This window comes from Prinia subflava, chromosome 10 (assembly GCF_021018805.1).
Source record: "Prinia subflava isolate CZ2003 ecotype Zambia chromosome 10, Cam_Psub_1.2, whole genome shotgun sequence".
Classification (NCBI taxonomy): domain Eukaryota; kingdom Metazoa; phylum Chordata; class Aves; order Passeriformes; family Cisticolidae; genus Prinia; species Prinia subflava.
This window is the reverse complement of record NC_086256.1, coordinates 15,697,199-15,705,393: the sequence shown is the minus strand read 5'-3', so window position 1 is coordinate 15,705,393 and position 8,195 is coordinate 15,697,199.

The window sequence follows — 8,195 nt, the reverse complement described above, 5'->3', positions numbered from 1 at the left end:
CCATGCAACCTTCCCTGGCCAGGCGCTATAACCTCCACAAACAGATCTGGATTGTAACAGAGCAGCCTGCCACTTGAAGGTTAGTTACTATCTAGAGGCCTCCCTGTACTGTTCATATTACACATGCAAGTCCCATCCTTTGGCAGAACCTAACCTTTATTTTTTTCCACTCTTAAAAATAAAGCTTATGTCAAGGGGCCGAGGTGTGCAGAGTCACCTTGCTCCTCTCTGCCTACCATATGCAGAGCCTAGAGGAGCACTGGGAAGAAAGAACCAAGGATTGCCCCTACAATGAAAAGCACCCTAGGAGCTGAAGGCTTGGCCAAAGTGTGAGTTTGGGTACATCTGCCTCACCTCCAGCTCAGTGAAGCTACCAGGCCGTAGCATTTAGCCTGTTTCTTTAAACAACCCACAGATATCGAACAGCATCCTTGATGGGATATGAAAAGCAGGTACCAAGGAATGCAGAATTTATAGAGGATGCCACACAGCTACCAAAAGAGCATTCAAGATACAGAGGAACATAAATTGCACAGCTGAACTCAAGCTGTATTTTTAGCTGCAAACTTGTTAAACCCACATTCATATGCCTCCACCAAAATATTTCATTCTCTTTGATTAACAAATCTTTCTTAAATGAGGTTCAGTCCTACACAAATGTAAAATGGATGTGTGTTTTTTAAAGCACTGAGACTGATTTGCATTTCAGCACATCGATGTATCTATAGAACAACTTGAATAAAAAGGCACAGCTCTTTCAGATTATTTGGTCTATGTGTTTGTTTTTCTGGTGCATATAAAATTATCTTTAAAAATGTAGGCAAACCAGGGATCCATAGGTAATCTAAGAAGCACAACATTCATGCTTGTTTATATCTGTATTTTCAGCTAGTACATATCCATGATTCATTTGCAAACAAATTAATTAATGTTTCAGCAGCTGTTTGCAGCCAGTCTGTGATCTAGTTTAAACAGAGATGACACTTTTTTTTATTCCACAGGGGCAATTTCAAGTACTCGTAGATTATATTCTTACTATCAGTCCAAATGATAAAAGAGTAGTGAATCCTGAAACAGCATAGCTGACTTTATAAGATCACTGTGCTTCCACATATCCAGTTATTCCCTAATGCCATCTTGCCTGTGTTATCTTTTAATTAAGGCTGCATAATGCCAGTTTATAAACAAATCTCTAAATATGATCAAAACCTGACACATTTTAAATGTTTTTCATTCTCTAGTTTGTGGTCTCCTGGGGGTGTTATTCTAAAATGTACATCCCTGTATGAAATTACTTTTTTATCACATTGTGTATAATGAAAAGAAATGTTTGAATATTGTTCTGTAACCTGACAACGAACAAACAAATGAAAGAACAAATGCTGGGTAGCGTAAAAGATGAGCACAGTATACAGTAGGTAGATAACTGCAGAAAACATTACTGTACTTTGTGATTTTACTTCTCTTGATAAAAAAAAAGGAAACTGCAAGACAAAATCCCCAAAGCCTCGCTAGGCTAAATTTCCTCCTTCTTCTTTGAACAGACTACACAGATTTTGTTGACTAATTGAGATCAATCCCAGTTGTAAATCGCCTTGCTATCCTACAGCTTTAATTAAGCTACCAGAGGGAGTTGTTTATCAATTAACACTTGTTACAAATTATTAGTAATTATATGGACTTTGCGTATATACATCAGCCAGTAAAGACTAAGCCATACTTCCCTGTGATATAAATTAAATCAGATATAGTGTATAATATTTTTCTTACAAAAAAAAAAACAAAAACCAATCAGCACAAAAACATATGGAAATTAGACTGGTGTAGGAAGACCTAAAGTAGCCCACATATTACTCTTAACTAAATGCAACAAATTTTAACATATCTTGTGCATAAATGTAGGCAATTACACTAAGTAAATTAAGTTAGTCAAACTTTTTAAAAAATGGTAGTGTTCTTTAATGCATTGCATGCATTCTCATTTTGAGTAACAAACATCTTAAATAAGGAACATTAGGTAAAAGTTGATAATGTATTCAAACATTAAAGCTACCTATTGCTCTGTGCTCTACATTCTGTGATAATTTTAATTGGCTTAATTGAGATGCACAAGTCTGATTAATGTTTAATTCCTTTATATTAAAAAAGAGAGAGTCAAGTAGTTAGACATTTCTTCAATTATGTTAGATCTTTCTCGACTTCAAAGGAATGTTACAGTAGACAGCCAGATACTGGATGAACTGATTAAAGAATAAAGACTGCTCATTATAATCTAAGAGTACAAAATTGGTTTGTGTAGCCTTTGAAAGTTGAAATTAAGAGCTCTTGAGTTAAAACTCAAGCTACAGTAATTAACCCAATTTATAGCCATCTTCACTTACCTGGCTGACTGAGATCAATCATTTGAAATGATCCAGTAGATTCACTGGTTCATTTATTATTCATTCCATGACCAATGAGATATAATTTCACCCTGATGAAACCTTCATTTATGAGACAAAGATTTAGTGCCTCGACTTAATTTGTTTTTAATTACTTAGGATAGAACCTTCCTCATTCACATTGATGAGTAACAACCTCTTCAAAACCTGCTGAGAAGATTTTGGTCAGGGTTTGTTTTTTTTTTTTCATTTTCTGGCTGTGGAGAGAAATAAAAGGTTACCAAAAATTTTTGAATAATACAAGTATTGCATTATAAAAGTAAGTAGATTACAGTAAATTTTATATCAGTACCACAGTTGCACTTTGCTAATACAGGTTACTGTCTAGCAGAAAGGGATAGTCTGTTCCTGCAGGAGGTGTGTGGATAATGCAAAACTACTGGGTATGAAAGGTAACTGAGCTTCTACCGTAACGTTAGAAAAGGGGGGTTGAAATTTCTTTGAAACTAGCATATGTTGGCAGGAGTTTTAGAGTTTGTCTCTTTGGCAATAAACAATGAATCAACTGATTTCAAAGAATCTTTGTGTTTTGACCAAAATAACAACTTGAAAAACAACAGCACAGCACTTGACTGAAGACAGATTCACAAAGGTCTCTAGTTAGTCACTACCTGCAAACCCTTTGTAAGGAGAAAGAGAAGAAAATAGTCAAACAAATTTTATAATAATAAATGGGATTATGGATAGAATTACACTGCTAAGTTATTCACAGAAAGTAGAATATGAGCACAAAAATAACTGAATAAAGCAGGCAGGCAGCCTGTTTTGCCAAATGAAATGAGCTGTGTTACAGAGTGTATTTGATTATAATGGTAATGATTTGATCAAGACTGTTCTACAGCTGGGCTTACATGAGAGCCCTACACCCAGCAACAGACACATGAACTACATGGAAACACTCACTCTAACCAACCAACTTAAAGGTCTGCAAAACCAGAAGTGATAGCAGAGGAAAAGAAGCTTTTCAAATGCAAGCAGTACAGTGGCCAAGGGCATGCCAGAAGGCAATGCTGGAAACCTCTGAATACAGTATTTTTTGACAATACCTTGTAACTGTAACTGAACATGAAAAGACAGCAACACCTGATAATTTCTCATCTGGTGAAAACTCTCAGGTTCTAGTGACACCAGTTGGGGCAAAGGTAATTTTCATATCCTTAGAAGATATGCCTTGCAGTTTGTAGTACCTTGCTAGCACTTAATTACATTAGAGTGTTACCTATAGAGAAATGTTGCCTTGTAATCTGTTCACCACAGGCAAGAGGAGTTTTCCTATTCCCCTTTTCCACACAACCTGCAGTTATTGCTCAGAGACTGAAGTAGCCTCTTTCTGTAACGTTACAGTCCCTTTCCTTGGACTATTAAATATATACTTGATTAAGAAAAATAAACACAAAAAAATCACAACATCAAACCTGTAGCCCTCTATCCTGCCATTACAAATACTTAAATAATTTTTACAGGAATTAAAAGCCGGGTAATCTAGCTCTAAAAATGAAGGCTCTCTTTATTTCTGAAGGAAAAGGAACCAGTACTGAGGCAGACTGACAGCCCCAAATCTCAACTGTTGCAACAAAAATGCTACAGGACATGATTATTTAAACAAGATGATTTCTTTCAACAGAGCTAGAAGGAAATATTTTTGACAGACAAATTATTTCAGAGAAGTTTTCTCCCACCTCTGGAAAAAATCAGATGGAAAATTCCTAGAACCTTGTCTGTATCAATGTGTGGCAGCACACTGAGGAACCAGCTGTTTCTGCTCGAACAATGCCCACCACGCAACAGCACGCTGCTCCAATCTGGACCTGCAAAGTCCCACAGCCACCTATTCAAGTTTCTGCTCTCCCACAGCAATAGCAGATATCACCAAAGATACAATTCCACTGTGCAATGTCACTTTTTCCAATATCAGAGACAATGTGCTAATTTTCTCCATATTGAGAGGTTTTCTCCCAAATTAGGATAAGATGAGATTTCCTGTCCTCTTCAGTAACACTGCTATTTCAGCTCCTCACCAGGAAGACTGTCCCCAGCTCCTTATATTGACTGATACTTTATAGATATAAAAGTAAGTGTCAGGTGGTAACCTGGAACTGAAAGCCTTCCTTTAGACAGCTGTGGTTTAAATCTGCACCACGAAGTTCTGCAAATGGAAGCCAGGAAGGCTCTGAAAGCCTTTTTTCATAATCCTCTTCCTATATATGCAATAAAAGGGCTCTTATATACATTTTAATGACATGTTCCTATGGCATTAATAGTATCTTATTAAATTACATAATGATGGGGTTTATATTTTTTCATAATACTCTTCTTTAGATGAAAGAGCACCACTCACCCTAGGGCAGCTACATTTTATTGAGGGGTAAAACCAAATATAGTAATTTTTAAAGCAATGAGTATCCCTTAGAAAGCAGATACTATTTGATAATCATCAGCACCTACCCTTGTTTTGTCACTACCTGATCTGACAAATTACATGTTGCAAGAACAAAAGGAGCAATCTCATAGCACCTTCCCCCCTATCCTGTGTGTTCAGTGGATAACAGGGAGCTCTTACAGCCTTAGGAATGCTCACCTGAATATATGGCAGAGAAAAAGCGGCCTAGGTTATGAGTTCTGCTCTCCTCCACCTGCGGCAGAGAGCTCGAGCAGATTTCACATCTAATTGTGAAGTTTCTTGATCTGCTCAGAAATGTTCCTAAACTACAGAGTGCCTTTGAATTTTCATTGTTGGCCGAATATGACAAAACTCTTGGTATCATATCTTACTCTCACTCATCTTGAGCAGATCTTGTTAGTGCAGATTAGATCTTGTTAAAGATTAATTCTTAAAGCATCCTCAAGCTTTCTTTTCCAACAAAGGAAACATCAATTATAGGCTCACACATAAACTTTGCCCCTGTCTTGAATACTTGCTGCCCTTTATAAATCTTAGATTTCTTCCCCTTGTGTGTGTTCAAAGGAGAGATTTTATTGCCTCCAGGGGTTGTTAAACTGATTGCAATACCACGTATTTAGAGCAGTTCAGTGGGAATTAAGCTGGTTCAATGCTGTCAGACCTAGAATATAGCTGTCAAATAGCATTACAAGTAAAACACCCTTGATAAGAAATAATGACCAAATGTCAATCTGTTTTTTACCAGCAGCACTACAGACGTAGCCTTGCCAATGAAAAATGCAATATTTTCCACATTATAGCAGCTATGATTTTGTGATGCTACATAGTAAAGGGTGTTTCAGTCTTTTAATGTAGCTTATTTTTAGATGATAGGATTTGATAACAAAAATGCGTGTCTTGGACCTACCTTGGATTCAAAGCAGCAATGCCTTAAGTGTGGCTTTACCTTCCTTGAAATTTTCTGCGAAAAGAAACCCACAAAACAAAACAACAGAAAAATTACAAAACCAACACATGCATTAAAAATTCATTAATCATACTTCCTAAATGTTAGCCATGCAGAAATTAAAACAGCCAATTTGCTTAGAGCTGCTTTATGCTCTTACAGCATAAAGGTTCATGGAACTTCACACTACAATGCAGCACATTAGCTAATGTTATTTTTCTGATTTATGGATTGTGGTTTTTTAAGGACTCTACTGTGTACAAAATTATTACATTTCTTACAATTTCTTTTGCAGATATAAGTATTTGTCACCTATATGAACAATTAATATGCAATAAATGTTTTAGTACTTAAATACACACTATACCTAATCCAAGACTTAAACAGTTCTTCCTTCAGTACAGTGTTTACAAACATGTATTAATTTTTGACAATACATTTTTGGCATATGTGAAATTGTTACCATAAAAAAATAGTAATCCTTTAAAAACTACAATAAAACCATTGCCAAGACACAACTTAAGACTCATTTACCCAGATGTGATGGGGTTCAAAGCAATATGCCTGAAAATTTATTTTAGAGACGGAAGTATTTTAAAAAATATCTGCAATAATTTGGGGTCACAGTTTCAGCCAGAATAAGTGCTTCAAGATTTTGGCTGGGTAAGATTGAAGAGAAATTATAGACAAAGGAAGGGCAAGGAAAATCTAATATGATGTACTTCAAAAAGACATTTTAAAACTAAGAACAGTACTAGTTCCCCAGGAACTGATGAATGAACAGAGAGGGAAAACAAAACATGATGCAAACTCTCAAGCACAGTAAGACTAAAGATGTAAATGCCAAATTGTGCTCTCCACAGCATTCAAAGTGGGCACCTGTTGACAGCAGTGGAAGTCCCACCACATAAGATAAAATTATTGCAATATGTTTAAAACAGTTATACTACTTTGATAGAAACCTTTCAGAAATAATAAAAAATATTTGAGTGGCATTAATATTGTCTCTATTTAAATTTAAATCTACAAAATACATTCCATTTCTGAAATATGCAATTAAAGTACAAACAGCATCTTGGTGTTTACACATTTCAAACTCAGACCCAATTTTTCTATTTTGCAAACTTCTTCCCTACATTAATTAATCCACTATGCACAAAAAAGTCGCATTAATTGTTAACTTGCACAGGGCTGAATGTAGAGGTTTCAAGTATGCACACAGAGGGCAAAGAGGACAAGACTGAGGAAGTACCCCTAACCTGACAGCCTCAACCCACAGCTGTGTGCAGCTTCAGACTGCACAAAATCTGAACACCTCGTACGTGGTGAGGCACTCCAAGTCCTTACATAGCTGTGCAACTCCCAGTCTGCAGAGCGTCTACAAGACATGGAAGTTAACTCTTAAAATGAGCCACAACATTTGAATAGAGGTTTGGGGTTTTGTTTGGGTATTTGTTTTTGTATTTCAGACCAGGAAGTCACAGTAAAGCATGTTGCCAGCTTCTGTCAATCCAGGGCTCTGAGCTCAAACTCAGTGCATACTCATTGCACAGTATCAGGCACCAACTAGCACCAGGCAGTAGTACTAGATAAACAGCACAACATCATAATCACTCTAAAAAATAATATCTGCGTTCCAATGCATTTAACAAGTAAATTCTACTTTCTGCATTAATGATCAGCATCCATTATTAATGGCTGGAGTAATGCATGGGGTAGTCCCTTCTGGGTGAGTTCATGAGAATTAACTTCCACTTACACTTGTAGTTTAATGCTTTTTTGGTTCCTCTTGTGGAATGTTTTCAGCTCATACACTGATGCTGGAGGAGTAGCTGATTTCAAACTCAATGCCATCGTTTCATAACTACACTTAAGGACTCACAGGGGAATTGAGTGCCACCACTGAGTAATATGAATATTTCACATTACGAGATAAATGAGGCAAAGATAGGGCATTTATCCAAAAATCAATTCAGAGCTGCATGCAAGATTCCCCTTCATTTTTTTCTTTCTTAATTGAAGTGGGAAATATCTGTGAGTGATGTCATTTTTTCCAGTTTCCAGTTATAAAATTCAGCATGCAGTCTGTCATTATGGATTTTGGCACAAACCAGCACAAGTTTCTCACTATGATGTCAAAAGCCAGCCCTTAATTGGTCTTGGAAATTATTTTTTTTTCTTTATTGTAGCTATTTCACAACCAGTTAAGATATATTGCAGCAAGGATTTTTTGCATTTATTTGTATTTTAGTAAATATTTTCAATTGCAATTTTTATACTTATTTTGAATCAGAAGAGTACTAACCAATGCAACAAACTGACAGTCATCATTTGTCTTGATAAAAAACGGTTTAAACTTTACTTAAAAAAATAGAACTTTGCTGCCCTCTACCTGTCAATTCCCAGA